General features: G+C 39.4%; 1 pseudogene; it reads left to right on the top strand.

Moving 5' to 3' along the window:
- Positions 1-10,892: 10,892 nt before the first annotated feature.
- LOC131292963 (putative nuclease HARBI1) lies at positions 10,893-11,513 on the top strand (annotated as a pseudogene).
- The last annotated feature ends 4,971 nt before the right edge of the window (positions 11,514-16,484 follow it).

Genomic DNA, 16,484 nt, shown 5'->3' on the forward strand with positions numbered 1-16,484 from the left:
CATAGCTTTCCATTAGCTGGTACGGAAAATCGAGTTTTTGGTCAAAAGGCAGTTTACCATGCATATTAACCTTGCCTTTTGCTCACCATGCATATTAACCTTGCCTTTTGGCCAAATCCCTGAATATCGTCTCCGCGTTACCAGTTAGCGCTTCCAAGTGTTCGAATCAAAGTTCCAACATGAGAAGTTCTTGCCAAAACTGTGCTTGCCATGCGGGTCCGGGAATTACACGCGGTGGCGCATTTTGTGCACACTTTTTGTCTCAAACGTGTATCGGCCATATCGCCCGTTTGCGTACCTCGGATCGAAATGCCGTATGCGGACGAAAGTAAGGCCTCGTGGCGATAAACATTCGCGCCGAGCATTGCTTTCCACTAGCTCGTACGGAAAAGTAAGTTTTTGGGGAAAAGGCAGTTTACCACGCATATTTACCTTGCCTTTTGCTCACCATGCATATTAACCTTGCCTTTTGCCCAAATCCCCGAATATCGTCTCCGCGTTACCAGTTAGCGCTTTAAAGTGTCCAAAGCAAAGTTCCAACATGATAAGTACTTGCCAAAACGGTTTTTGCCATGCCGTTAAGGGAATTACACTTGGTGGCGCATTTTGTGCACACTTTTTGTCCCAAACGTGTATCGGCCATATCGCCCTTTTGCGTACCTCGGATCGAAATGCCATGTATAGGCAAAAGATAGGCCTTGTAGAGATGAACATTCGTGCCGAACATTGCTTTCCGGTTGCTCGTACAGAAAAGTGAGTTTTTGGGCAAAAGGCAGTTTACCATGCAAATTTACCTCGCCTTTTGCTCACCATGCATATTAACCTTGCCTTTTGCCCAAATCCCCGAATATCGTCTCCGCGTTACCAGTTAGCGCTTCCAAGTGTTCGGAACAAAGTTACAACAAGATAAGTACTTGCCAAAACGGTGCTTGCCATGCCGTTAAGGGAATTACACGCGGTGGCGCATTTTGTGCACACTTTTTGTCACATACGTCTATCGGCCATATTGCCCTTTTGCGTACCTCGGATCGAAATGCCGTATATGGACGAAAGATAGGCCTCGTAGCGATAAACATTCGTGCCAAACGATGCTTTCCGCTAGCTCGTACGGAAAAGTGAGTTTTTGGGTAAATGGCAGTTTACCATGCATATTTACCTCGCCTTTTGCTCACCATGCATATTAACAGTGGCGTCTTGTCCACCTGAGCAACCTGTGCACTGCACAGTCATGAATTTTTAAAATGAATCACAAAATTATTTGTTTAGTTATGGTATTGTAATTTCCACCCGCAACAGTTGCGTTAAAAATCTACTTAACGCTTTACAACGCTGCGCTGGGCACTTCTGCTGGTGCACCGCTGCTACAAACGAGCATCTTTAATCCAATAAGAACAGTTCTCTTAACCACAGTCTCATAATACCATTCTCATTACGAACGGTGAAGAAGCGCTAGTTTTCTTATTAGCAAGCGTCAAAATCCAGCTGGAAAGTCGATTGGTTTTGTTAACGGGTGGGCACTTCTGCCAGTGCACTAGCCGATCGTATATGTACACATTAGTTCTCTCGTGCATGTGTTCGATGCGTCCATGTGAAATTGTCAATGTAAAGGTGCCTTTCCTGTGCACATAGCATTGTACTCAGGCCGGGCCCGAGGTGAGTCTGACTTGCCAAATAAGAATTTGATTCACAAATATTTTCTAACCGCGGATATATTTATCGAGTAGATATTGACGATCGTGAAGTGAATTTGAAAAAAAATAAAACTATGGATTAAAATCGAGGAAACAAACACGCAAATGTAGCCAACAATTTAAAGCTAATTAAAAATGTCTAAGCAGGCATGCTGGACTGGGTAATATTGCTGGTCAACTTCATTCGAAAGATTTTTCATGCAATTGTTCTATTTAGCGTGAAATTACCAGTCAATTTGTGCATCGACATCTAGCAGGACATCGTAGATGAGCTGTTAAATTCGTTTTTCAGGTCGATTCTTTTAGTAGCAATTAAAGATTGCAGAACTAAATAGACCATTCACGGTTTCTCAACCTATTCTTTCACTTAACATCCTGACCAAATTCGTCGTCGTGTGTCATGTCGTTCTGGTTCTAATAAACCACGTTATATGGTTTACCTAAGAAGGTATTACTTGTTTTGAAGGTGCACAACCATCTTATTTTCTCACGAGACGCCACTGCATATTAACCTTGCCTTTTGCTCAAACCCTCGAATATCGCCTCCGCGTTTAAAGTAAGCGCTTTTAAGTGTTCAGATCAAAGTTCCAACATGATAAGTACTTGCCAAACCAGTGCTTGCCATGCCGGTCCGGGAATTACACTTGGTGGCGCATTTTGTGCACACTTTTTGTCACATACGTGTATCGGCCATATCGCCCTTTTGCGTACCTCAGATCGAAATGCCGTGTATGGACGAAAGATAGGCCTTGTGGCGATAAACATTCGTGCCCAACATTGCTTTCCGCTAGCTCGTACGGAAAAGTGAGTTTTTGGGCAAAAGGCAGTTTACCATGCATATTTACCTCGCCTTTTGCTCACCATGCATATTAACCTTGCCTTTTGGCCAAATCCCCGAATATCGTCTCCGCGTTACCAGTTAGCACTTTTAAGTGTTCGGATCAAAGTTCCATCATGATAAGTACTTGCCAAAACGGTGCTTGCCATGCCGTTAAGGGAATTACACTTGGTGGCGCATTTTGTGCACACTTTTGGTCACATACGTGTATCGGCCATATTGCCCTTTTGCGTACCTCGGATCGAAATGCCATGTATGGACGAAAGATAGTCCTCGTAGCGATAAACATTCGTGCCGAACATTGTTTTCCGGTAGCTCGTACGAAAAAGTGAGTTTTTGGGAAAAAGGCAGTTTACCATGAATATTTACCTCGTCTTTTGCTCACCATGCATATTAACCTTGCCTTTTGCCCAAACCCCCGAATATCGTCTCCGCGTTACCAGTTAGCGCTTCCAAGTGTTCGGATCAAAGTTCCAACAAGATAAGTACTTGCCAAAACGGTGCTTGCCATGCCGTTTAGGGAATTACACTTATTGGCGCATTTTGTGCACACTTTTTGTCACATACGTGTATCGGCCATATCGCCCTTTTGCGAAACTCGGTTCGAAATGCCATGTATGGACGACAGATAGGCCTTGTGGCGATAAACATTCGTGCCGAACATTGCCTTCCGCTAGCTCGTACGGAAAAGTGAGTTTTTGGGCAAAAGGCAGTTTACCATGCATATTTACCTCGCCTTTTGCTCACCATGCATATTAACCTTGCCTTTTGGCCAAATCCCCGAATATCGTCTCCGCGTTACCAGTTAGCGCTTCCAAGTGTTCGGAGCAAAGTTCCTACATGATAAGTACTTGCCAAAACAGTGCTTGCCATGCCGGTCAGGGAATTTCACGCGGTGGCGCATTTTGTGCACACTTTTTGTCGCATACGTGAATCGGCCATATCGCCCTTTTGCGTACCTCGGATTGAAATGCCATGTAGGGACGAAAGATAGGACTTGTAAAGATAAACATTCGTGCCAAACATTGCTTTCTGCTAGCTCGTACGGAAAAGTGAGTTTTTGGGCAGAAAGCTGTTTACCATGCATATTTACCTCGCCTTTTGCTCACCATGCATATAAACCTTGCCTTTCCCCCTTGCCCCGTCAATGGTGCATTGGTGAAGGGGTGTGTTGGGGAGGAAGGGAGGTGGTCGTGGCTGGGGCCTGCACTACCCACGGGGGGTACCTGGGCACCAGCTGGGCTCAAAACACCGTTACCACCAACGTTCCCTTAATCTTGGGCCGATAAACTACTTGTTGGGACAGAAAATTAAATTGTTCCCCATTGACAGGAATTAAATTTTATCCCCATTGACAGAAAAATTAATTGTTCTGGTACTAAAGTTTTTCACTCATTGTTTCGTTGGTTTTGCTTCGATCCACTTGTGGTTTGCGCCGAAAATTTTGTTATATTTTTCCGCGTCTTTTGCAAACTCACACTACCGCAAAATCGTGAAAAACTTTTCCTAGAATTTTCCGACTGACAAGTTGTCAAATAGTTTTTCACTCGCCGTTTCGTCAATTTTCCACCGATTTGTTCGCAAATTGCACCAAAAATTTCCTTATATTTTACCACGTCGTTTGATATCTCACACGACCGGAAAATCGTGAAAAACTTTTCCTAGAATTTTCCGACTCACAAGTTGTCAAAAAGTTTTTCACTCGCCGTTTGGTCAGTTTTCCACCGATTTGTTCACAAATTGCACCAAAAATTTTCTTTTATTTTATCGCGTCGTTTAGTATTTCTCACAACCGGAAAATCGTGAAAAACTTTTCCTAGAATTTTCCGACTGACAAGTTGTCAAATAGTTTTTCACTCGCCGTTTCGTCAATTTTCCACCGATTTGTTCGCAAATTGCACCAAAAATTTCCTTATATTTTACCACGTCGTTTGATATCTCAAACGACCGGAAAATCGTGAAAAACTTTTTATCGAATTTTCCGACTGACAGGTTGTCAAAAAGTTTTTCACTCACCGTTTGGTCAGTTTTCCACCGATTTGTTCGCAAATTGCATCAAATTTTTTTTTTTATTTTACCGCGTCGTTTGATATCTCACACGACCGGAAAATCGTGAAAAACTTTTAATCGAATTTCCCGACTGACAAGTTGTCAAAAAGTTTTTCACTCGCCGTTTGGTCAGTTTTCCACCGATTTGTTCGCAAATTGCATCAAATTTTTTTTTTTTTTTTTACCGCGTCGTTTGATATCTCACACGACCGGAAAATCGTGAAAAACTTTTAATCGAATTTTCCGACTGACAAGTTGTCAAAACGATTTTCACTCGCCGTTTGGTCAATTTTCCACCGATTTGTTCGCAAATTGCACCAAAAATTTCCTTATATTTTACCACGTCGTTTGATATCTCAAACGACCGGAAAATCGTGAAAAACTTTTTATCGAATTTTCCGACTGACAGGTTGTCAAAAAGTTTTTCACTCACCGTTTGGTCAGTTTTCCACAAATTTGTTCGCAAATTGCATCAAAATTTTTTTTTTATTGTACCGCGTCGTTTGATATCTCACACGACCCGAAAATCGTGAAAAACTTTTAATCGAATTTTCCGACTGACAAGTTGTCAAAACGTTTTTCACTCGCCGTTTGGTCAATTTTACACCGATTTGTTCGCAAATTGCATTAAAATTTTTTTTTTTTTTACCACGTCGTTTGACATCTCACACGACCGGAAAATCGTGAAAAACTTTTTATCGAATTTTCCGACTGACAGGTTGTCAAAAAGTTTTTCACTCGCCGTTTGGTCAGTTTTCCATCGATTTGTTCGCAAATTGCACCAAAAATTTTCTTATATTTTACCACGTCGTTTAGTATCTCACACAACCGGAAAATCGTGAAAAACTTTTCCTAGAATTTTCCGACTGACAAGTTGTCAAATTGGTTTTTACTCGCCATTTGGTCAATTTTCCACCGATTTGTTCGCAAATTGCACCAAAAATTTTCTTATATTTTACCGCGTCGTTTGATATCTCACACGACCGGAAAATCGTGAAAAACTTTTCCTAGAATTTTCCGACTAACAAGTTGTCAAAACGTTTTTCACTCGCCGTTTGGTCAATTTTCCACCGATTTTTCGCAAATTGCACCAAAAATTTTCTTATTTTTTACCAAGTCGTTTGATATCTCAAACGACCGGAAAATCGTGAAAAACTTCCTATCGAATTTTCCGACTGACAGGTTGTCAAAAAGTTTTTCACTCGCCGTTTGGTCAGTTTTCCATCGATTTGTTCGCAAATTGCACCAAAAATTTTCTTATATTTTACCACGTCGTTTAGTATCTCACACGACCGGAAAATCGTGAAAAACTTTTCCTAGAATTTGCCGACTTACAAGTTGTCAAAACGTTTTTCACTCGCCGTTTGGTTAATTTTCCACCGATTTGTTCGTTAATTGAACCAAAAATTTTCTGATTTTTTACCAAGTCGTTTGATATCTCAAACGACCGGAAAATCGTGAAAAACTTTTTATCGAATTTTCCGACTGACAGGTTGTCAAAAAGTTTTTCACTCGCCGTTTTTTCAGTTTTCCACCGATTTGTTCGCAAATTGCACCAAAAATTTTCTTATATTTAACCACGTCCTTTAGTATCTCAAACGACCGAAAAATCGTGAAAAACTTTTTTTCGAATTTTCCGACTGACAGGTTGTCAAAAAGTTTTTCACTCGTCGTTTGGTCAGTTTTCCACCGATTTGTTCGCAAATTGCACCAAAAACTTTCTTATATTTTACCACGTCGTTTAGTATCTCACACGACCGGAAAATCGTGAAAAACTTTTTATCGAATTTTCCGACTGACAAGTTGTCAAAAAGTATTTCACTCGCCGTTTGGTCAATTTTCCACCGATTTGTTCGCAAATTGCACCAAAAATTTTCTTATATTTTACCGCGTCGTTTGATATCTCACACGACCGGAAAATCGCTTAAAACTTTTCCTAGAATTTTCCGACTTACAAGTTGTAAAAAAGTTTTTCACTCGCCGTTTGGTTAATTTTCCACCGATTTGTTCGTTAATTGAACCAAAAATTTTCTTATATTTTACCACGTCGTTTGATATCTCACACGACCGGAAAATCGCTAAGAACTTTTAATCGAATTTTCCGGCTGACAGGTTGTCAAAAAGCTTTTCACTCGCCGTTTGGTCAGTTTACCACCGATTTGTTCGCAAATTGCACCAAAAACTTTCTTATATTTTACCGCGTCGTTTGCCATTTCACACGACCGGAAAGTCGTGAAAAACTTTTTATCGAATTTTCCGACTGACAAGTTGTCAAAACGTTTTTCATTCGCCGTTTGGTCAATTTTCCACCGATTTGTTCGCAAATTGCACTTAAAACTTTCTTTTATCATAGGCGTCGTTTTCCATCTCACACGACCGGAAAATCGTGTTAAACTTTTCGTCCAATTTTCCACTTACCCCCCACATCTTACCGCCCTGCACCCTCGAACTCACTACGCGGGATAATTTCCCGTACCCATGAACTCAATCCGTGGTACGTCACCCATACCCACCGTTTGGATTGTATTTATCCGATCATCACGCACGAGGATGGTTTAACTTTATATTCTGGATACCGAAAAGATACGCTTTGCTTCGAAACGCTTACTGGTCTACTTTCCAAAATAGATTTTTACCGGAACGTACCTAACACGGGACATTCATCTCCAAAGTTGTTTTGGTTTGGTTGGAATTACGTTAAAAGTGCAACGAACCACCTTAGAAGTTGTTCTGGTGTGGTTGGAATTACGTAAAAAGTGCTTCGAACTACCTTAGAAGTTGTTCTGGTGTGGTTGGAATTACGTAAAAAGTGCTCCGAACCACCTTAGAAGTTGTTCTGGTGTGGTTGGAATTACGTAAAAAGTGCTTCGAACCACCTTAGAAGTTGTTCTGGTGTTGTTGGAATTACGTAAAAAGTGCTTCGAACCACCTTAGAAGTTGTTCGGGTGTGGTTGGAATTACGTAAAAAGTGCTTCGAACCACCTTAGAAGTTGTTCTGGTGTGGTTGGAATTACGTAAAAAGTGCTTCGAACCACCTTAGAAGTTGTTTTGGTGTGCTTGGAATTACGTAAAAAGTGCTTCGAACCACCTTAGAAGTTGTTTTGGTTTGGTTGGAATTACGTTAAAAGTGCAACGAACCACCTTAGAAGTTGTTCTGGTGTGGTTGGAATTACGTAAAAAGTGCTTCGAACCACCTTAGAAGTTGTTCTGGTGTGGTTGGAATTATGTAAAAAGTGCTCCGAACCACCTTAGAAGTTGTTCTGGTGTGGTTGGAATTACGAAAAAAGTGCTCCGAACCACCTTAGAATTTTTTTTGGTGTGGTTGGAATTACGTAAAAAGTGCTCCGAACCACCTTAAAAGTTGTTCTGGTGTGGTTGGAATTACGTAAAAAGTGCTCCGAAACACCGTAGAAGTTGTTTTGGTGTGGTTGGAATTACGTAAAAAGTGCTCCGAACCACCTTAGAAAATGTTTTGGTGTGCTTGGAATTACGTAAAAAGTGCTTCGAACCACCTTAGAAGTTGTTTTGGTGTGCTTGGAATTACGTAAAAAGTGCTTCGAACCACCTTAGAAGTTGTTCTGGTTTGGTTGGAATTACGTTAAAAGTGCAACGAACCACCTTAGAAGTTGTTCTGGTGTGGTTGGAATTACGTAAAAAGTGCTTCGAACCACCTTAGAAGTTGTTCTGGTGTGGTTGGAATTATGTAAAAAGTGCTCCGAACCACCTTAGAAGTTGTTCTGGTGTGGTTGGAATTACGAAAAAAGTGCTCCGAACCACCTTAGAATTTTTTTTGGTGTGGTTGCAATTACGAAAAAAGTGCTTCGAACCACCTTAGAAGTTGTTTTGGTTTGGTTGGAATTACGTAAAAAGTGCTTCGAACTACCTTAGAAGTTGTTTTGGTGTGGTTGGAATTACGTTAAAAGTGCTTCGAACCACCTTAGAAGTTGTTCTGGTGTGGTTGGAATTACGTAAAAAGTGCTCCGAAACACCGTAGAAGTTGTTTTGGTGTGGTTGGAATTACGTAAAAAGTGCTCCGAACCACCTTAGAAAATGTTTTGGTGTGCTTGGAATTACGTAAAAAGTGCTTCGAACCACCTTAGAAGTTGTTCTGGTGTGGTTGGAACTACGTAAAAATGCTTCGAACCACCTTAGAAGTTGTTCTGGTGTGCTTGGAATTACGTAAAAAGTGCTTCGAACCACCTTAGAAGTTGTTCTGGTGTGGTTGGAACTACGTAAAAATGCTTCGAACCACCTTAGAATTTTTTTTGGTGTGGTTGGAATTACGTAAAAAGTGCTCCGAACCACCGTAAAAGTTGTTCTGGTGTGGTTGCAATTACGTAAAAAGTGCTTCGAACCACCTTAGAAGTTGTTTTGGTGTGGTTGGAATTACGTAAAAAGTGCTCCGAACCACCTTAGAAGTTGTTTTGGTGTGCTTGGAATTACGTAAAAAGTGCTCCAAACCACCTTAGAAGTTGTTTTGGTGTGGTTGAAATTACGTAAAAAGTGCTTCGAACCACCTAGGAAGTTGTCTTGGTTTGGTTGGATTTACATAAAAAGTGCTTCGAACCATCTCCAAAGTTGTCATGGGTGCAGGGCGGTAAGATGTGGGGGTACGGGGTGGATGGGGTATGTTTGGCCACACCAACATTGGTCACTCGTGCATCACGGACATTTAAAACCATCATTCCTACACTATTCGTGCTTGCTCGACTTTGCTCGAAAAATTCGAGTACTCCGGTGGACAGGAGGGCGAGATTCGAGTGCTTGATTTGCCAGCAGGGCCGGTTTGATAACCGAATAGTCCAGACGTTCCTAGACACCTTTATCATGTTTTTACCTCTAGTTCAAGTATCTTATGCTAACCCTACCTTAAGTCTTAAGCACCATGAAAACTGACATCTGTCAGAATCGACCATGAGGTAGATTCTCTTTTGCTTCCGACCTCCGAGCAGTACGGACGACTTTAAAAGTGAGAAACGTGAAAAGTGAAGAAAGTGAAAAACTCAAGTGATTCCAGAAAAGTGAGTGAATTTTTAGTAAAAATCGCTTCCAAAGCGGTAAAGATTTGCCGAATCGGATATTGATTCAAAATTGGCATATCGGGTGACACTAGTTGCAAAACATTAAAAACATGACATGTGGTCAAGCAAAGTTGATAATTTTTTTTTAAGTGCTCAATGATGTGTTGTAAAGGATATTGCAGGGAAAACCACAGAAGAATTTACTTTAAACTAGAATTTTGACAAAAAAAAACATTTAACACCATGGGTTTTTCCGGACCGGCACGCCCAACCAGCACAGCGACTGCTCGATACTGCTCGAAAGTTTCGAGCAAGTGCAGGAAACAACATGAAAGTGTGGGGAAAACTGGTTTGAGCCTCTGTGCCGGGCAAGTGACCACTCTGGTTTCACCAGAACACACCCTACACCCCCGCTCAAACCCAAGCCCCACCTATTGCTCCCCAGGTCATAGTAAAGGGTCTATGTGGGACAGGAAAAAATAAAGAATTGGCCTGCATATATCGAGCAGCGTTGAAAGATGCTCTTATAACTGTTTATATTTAAAACGATGGTTTTTTGTTGTGTAATCTAATTGTTTTGTTTTTTTTTCAGTACGACGACCAAAAAAATGGATAACAAAAATGCTGAGAAGCCAAAATACGTGCCACTTCAACTCAGCGAATATTTTATGCACAAGTTTTCCAATAAAAACAAATCAATTCCGGCGGTTGCGTGGCGCAAGGCAGCCATTAAGCAGTATAAGGCATTGACTGCCGCACAAAAACAAGCGCTGCAAACCGAGCTCAGCAAACAACAAGCAGCGTTTGTTTCAAAAATGGCTGACTACATCGACTTGCTGCCGTAAGAGAAAAAGCCTCGCCACCAGCAAATGCTGACACACTACGTGCAGTCAATGCGCTGTGCTATCAGCAGCGAAGCCCATTCAACTGCATCATCTGACAGGCAAGCAGAAACGTAAGTTTTTCATTTTAATAAATTGAAGCTTTCATTGCGATGTGTTTTCGCATGCAAAGCAACATTGGTACCTATCGCGAAAGCAGTCGGTAAAATTTACCAACCCGTTTGATTATATCGACCGATAAATTTATCTACTCGAATTGGTATCGCGAATGTATTCAACTGAGCAGTCGGTAAAATTATAACAACCCATAAAAATACCTATCGAGTAGTTTCGCCGTCTGTCAAATTACCATGGAAACCTAGAGTTTGTTTACTTTTAACAACGTTACAATTAGTGCGACTTCTATCGTATCGAGAAGCATTTTAGTTCGTGAAGCATCCAAAAGATTTGAATGATAAATTCATTATTCTTTTTAAATGATGCGGAGAATGAAGAGGAGATAAATCTAGCAGCATACCGTAGGCGATTGAAGGAGAATTTTGATCCGCTTGAATTATCGGATAAAACGTAAGCGTATTGGCTCAACAATCGTTGCCACTGTTTTAACATGTTCCTTTTTCAGCTTAATTAACAATTACCGAGTTCCGAAGAGGGTGTATGAAGAAATCCTTGCCAAAGTGGAACTAGCATAAGCATAAGCGTGGGTTATCGGCGGAAGAAAAATTGTTCAACAAAGATTTTTTGCTCAAGGGTCGTACCAACAAAGTGTTGGTATCGATTTTACTATGGCAATTGCCCAATCTACTTTTTCTGAAACGCTAGATCAAACTCTAGCCGCGTTGGAACGTGAACTAGCGGATTTCATAACCATGGATATGACTGCCGACGAAAAAGCAGACGCCAGGAGATTTTTTTGTAAAAAATTACCTGTCCTTGTGTAGTTATGTGCACCGATGGAACTCACATCAGAATTGTCGCACTTTACGACAACCCAATTCAATATTTGAATAGAAAAGGGTTTTACAGTTTAAACGCTTTAATGGTAAATATTAAATTTAACACTTCTTTATAAAATGCTTGTTGAGAATGATCTTCTAGATATGTGACCACAGGCAAATGATCCTATTTGTAGATAATACAATACAAGCCCAATATCTTTATACTAAGAAGGAAAATTAAACAGTGGCGACCGAACGATGAAGCTGTTGGGTTTGTCTATTTACATATGACATTTTTGTACCCAATATTTATGATTTTTTTATTGTTGTTAAGGGGACTCTGCTTATCCTTTAAAACCATGGATGATTAAGCAACGAATATTTCTATTTTTCTATTTCTTTCTTATACAATCACGTTCTTTTTTCTATCAAGTTTTTGACCTGCCATAATTCTAAGGTTGTCTTAGAGTGGTACAGGGTCAATAATATTCATTTTGTACCAAAACCAAATTTGCCACAGCTTCGCCCCAATGAAAAATACTGGGCAATCACAAAACTTTGTCTTAGGCGAAGTGGTGTTACAGTTAGAGATGTTCTTGGCAAGAAGGAAGTGAACGGAAATTGCGAAAACGGTGTCTCCTTCCACGATACGGGCGCTAATGCAGGAACCAAAAAACAAAATACGTGAATCTATAAGAACAGGGAACACAATGCATAACTGTACAAAAGAAAAATACTCATTTTTTTATACCGTAGAAATTTTTTGGAACCCCAAATTAATATACTTAATGAATTTTTGAAATTATAAAATCGATCCGACATCCGATAAAATTAAAATTGGTCCGAAGCACGAGAAATACGGAACGTTTGAGGGGTATCGACCGACAACGGCAAATAAAAATTACTTAAATTTGTTTAAAAACGTTTTTTTTAGCAAAACGATAGAAAATTACTATTTCTAGGCATTCTAAAAGTTTCACGAAGATACGACAATCCAATCAATTGTTTTTTGAATATAAAACTACAATAACTACCCGTGTAGGCGGTTAAATAAAAAAACAAATTTTAAAACAAAAAAAAAATTTCACCAGAAAAATATATTTTTTGATTTGCTAATAATAAAAAATAATAAGAGAGCAAAAAATTAACACAGAATAACATTTTAACATTTTTTAAAATAAATCTTTCCACGGTCAACAGCTCTTTTCAGTATATCGGATGGGTTGAGGCAGTAGTTAAATATATCGGTCGATATAAAAAAAATGTTTCGTTCGCGATGCTTATTAAAGACTTTTTTAACAACTGCTCGATTTTTTCCCCACGATTTGTACGGTAGCCATGGCAATTGTACACGCGTTTTTACGGGTTGATAAATTTGATGCGTTGCGATACCATTCCGCCATTACTGTCATTATATCGGTCGATATGTTTATCGACCGGTTGTTAACTTGGTTCGCGATAGGTACCATTGGTTCGCTAAAGATAGAAATGTTTTGTACAATGAAGGCGTTCAGTAAAAACATTGAACAGTTCTCTAGCACGCTGGTGTGCAACTATGTTTTGAATGTTCCATTGCTTAGATTGACAAACATATTTTTTTTATATATTTTTAGGGTTACCAGTCCGGCACAGATGCTACACTCATCACATTTTCTTGAGCCACCACCAAGGTATTTCTTGAAAAAACGTTTTTGCGTCGAAAATGGTCCGTAACACAATACTAAACTATTTCTGCCTATTTCCAAAAGCAATTTGCTTCAATTTTATAACCAGTTTCTCTATTTTGGTGATCCGATGGAGTGCACAAAAACCTTCGAGGGGCTGTCAAGACGACTAAAGAGCATCATTGAAACAGTGAAGAATAACGCGCAAGAAGTTTTCCTGCAGGAGGCGCCACAATATATTGAAAGCCTATCTGATCATGCAAGAAATGAATACATACGCCTTTTGAAAGAAACACTTATTCACGAAAGGAGTGGCAAGGATCGGTAAGAGAAGTTGTTTGGTCCAGATGCTGATGAATATTTTTTAAACACTACTTCTTTTTACTAACTCATTCGTAATAGGCCTGGCGCGACGTTTAAAGGAAAAAAAACTCCAAACAGCGCACGATGGAGCGAAGCCGGGATAAAAATCAAAAATTCATTTTTGGATTTCAGAAAAAAGAGACATGTTTTCTTAAACTACAAGATGAAACTAAGAAATGACCCAAAAACTAGAGCCTCTGCTCTTCCAGGTTCTGAGAAACAGCCCCTCAAAGTCAAGATTTGTGAAAATATTGCGTGAAAAATTGAAAAAAATCCATCAACTTTGAAGGTCTGTAACTCCTATAATAATGGTCGGAATCGGATTCCAAGCACAGTTTTGGAAAGGTATATTATCATGCTTTATAATTGTTGACAGTTTGACTAAATTGAAATTGAATGTCAAAAAATATTAAGCATTGTTTCGCAAAACTCCCGGAAAATTTTTCAATTATCTGTTTTTAACCTTATGCCATCGCTAAGGATTGCGAAAGATTGTAATATGATGCATACCCACTTATAGTCTAGAATGTTTTGTAACAATAAATGATAGTTTTTTTTGCGCATACGCGCGCATCTTTACGTTATTCTGTACTTTAGATGTCAAGCTTATAGTTTATCAGCTACTAGGCGCCTCCATCACGCCATATGCAGCATCATGTGTGGTAAAAAATATGAATTCTCATTCAATGCATTCAAATTTGAAATTCTCATTCAATGAAAAATGTGAAGCAGGGTAGTGATTGAACATCACATAAAAGGGGAAAGACAAGCCAAGTCACTGGCAAAGAATGAAATTTGGTTTGGTTTGCTTTGAATGTATCAGGTCGCTTTTACTTGTTCTACAGCTCACAAATCCATTTTTTTATACCCAAAATTCCTCGGAATAATGTACCCTACACTAAAATAATAAATAATAATAAATGTACCCTACACTAACACTTTGTTCTGTTTGTACCCTTACCTGTAAAAGCCGTGAATTTTGGGTAGATATACCTGTCACTCTTTTTCTACCCTAATGGTAAAACGCCGCTAATTGTGGGTGGATAACTCATAGAAGTGAACACAAATATTTGATAATATTTGCTTTTGAAAACAATATACCCTAACCATACAGTAACAGCTAAGGTAGATGTTAAAATTTTGACCTTCGAACGGCATACCATAGCGGTATGCATTTGAAAAGATACATATATAACATACGTTCGTTTATAAAAACATCATTCAAGCTTTACCTTGAACAGCATAAACAGCAATTGTCAGAAAGCTCCTTGGAGAACGAACAACGTTTTTTTTAGTTTTCAAGTAAATAATCTATCTGAGATTGATTTAATAATTTCACGATGGGTTCCTTTATAATCAATGATATCATAAACGTTTTGAAAAACAATGCTTCTTGCAAGGAAAACATTGGGTATGCTGTACAGTTCATTGAAAGTAAAGTAAGCATCAAACCGTGTGATAAATTGAAAGTGACTAATAAGTTGATGATACTGGAAAAAAGTTTCAAGGCTAGATTGAAGAAATGTGCTAGAAACTCGAAGAATTTTCAAAAGGATTCGAAAATCTGGTTGAACAAACCATTTGACATTAGTGCCTATACGGAAAACAAAAGTCGTGAACGGCCAAAAAAAGAGTTTAATGATCTCTGCGTGAGGAATAAACGTCGAAGTGTGGCCAAAGAGACAGATATCAACGGCAATCTCGAAAAGGAATTATACTCAGTGAGGTTGTTAGCTTTTAAAGAAAAGCAGTTAAGGCTGATGAGTATGATAGACATGTTTTTGAAAAATCCTTCATGTGTTATGCCAATGACAACCAAAAGTGATGTTTTAGTATCTGCCGAAGAAGCGTTGGCATGTTTTATAGACAATAGTTTCTCAAAATCCCAGTATAATGATTTGCATAAAGTATCAAAAAAAGTTTTTCCGTCATATTACCAAATCAACAAACTTAAAAAAACCTGCGCACCAAGTGAAGATTTTATTTCTATAAGTGAAACAAAAGCTGAAGTTAATCTACAAGAGTTGGTTAATCACACTGCGTGTAGAATAATTGAAATACAAAAGGCAGAAATCTTGCGACACCTTTCATCTTCTTTGTGTGATTCACTAAGCGTCGTATTATTGTGCTCGTGGGGCATTGACGGATCTAGTGGACACAGCATTTACAATCAACCGCTTCATGGTTCCGGAGAAAATACTGCATCAGACAGTGATTTATTAGTATCGGCATTAACGCCTATCCGTCTTTCGTTCATCAGTGACGATTCAGATATCATCTGGATAAACTTGATGCCTCAAAGTGTTAGGTTTTGCAGGCCAATTGTGATCGAGTTTGCGAAAGAGTCAAAAGAAAAAGTTAAACAAACAGTAGACGAAATCAAAAGCCAAATAACCAGGTTAGTTCCATATACAATTCAGCTAAATGGAACAAGTAGTGTGACGGTAAACTATTCATTTTACATGAGTTTAATTGATGGACAAATTTTGGCATATTTAACCGACACTCTATCTATGCAAACATGTTGTATATAGTTATGACAGTGACCCAGCCAGACTCCAAACACAACATCGCGTCAGCAGATTCCAGCGTGAGCGTGGGAAGGAATGCCACGTAATAGGAACTAGCTAGCGTAAACAAAATAGGAGCTGGTTAGTACAGTCAACCGAGTGGGTCGGGAAGAAGATTAGTTTTTTAGTTTTAAGTTAGAACTCAACGAGTGAGGACGCGCCTCAGTAGTTAATGAAGTAGAATAAAAATTAGTTTTATTTTATTAACTCGGCGTCCAACTCATTATTGGCGCAGCCGTCCGGTGTGAATCGAGTGTAGTGTAACGTAAAAAGTGGAAAACTGTTAGATTAATAAACTTCCAGTAAAGAGTTCCCGCTACGGCATCCGGAGCAACAAAGGAGTTATAGCAAACTCCGCCGAGGAATCGAGGATCCCCCGCGTATGCACACACCTGGACTACCAGCATCGTCGATTAACGAACCCGCGACACGACAGCGAAACCAAATCGTAAGTGATTTTTATTTTTTCTCTTAAGTGCAGTAAAATTAAAGTGCTTACGTCCTTAAG

This window comes from Anopheles ziemanni, unplaced genomic scaffold (assembly GCF_943734765.1).
Source record: "Anopheles ziemanni unplaced genomic scaffold, idAnoZiCoDA_A2_x.2 scaffold_95_ctg1, whole genome shotgun sequence".
Classification (NCBI taxonomy): Eukaryota; Metazoa; Arthropoda; class Insecta; order Diptera; family Culicidae; genus Anopheles; species Anopheles ziemanni.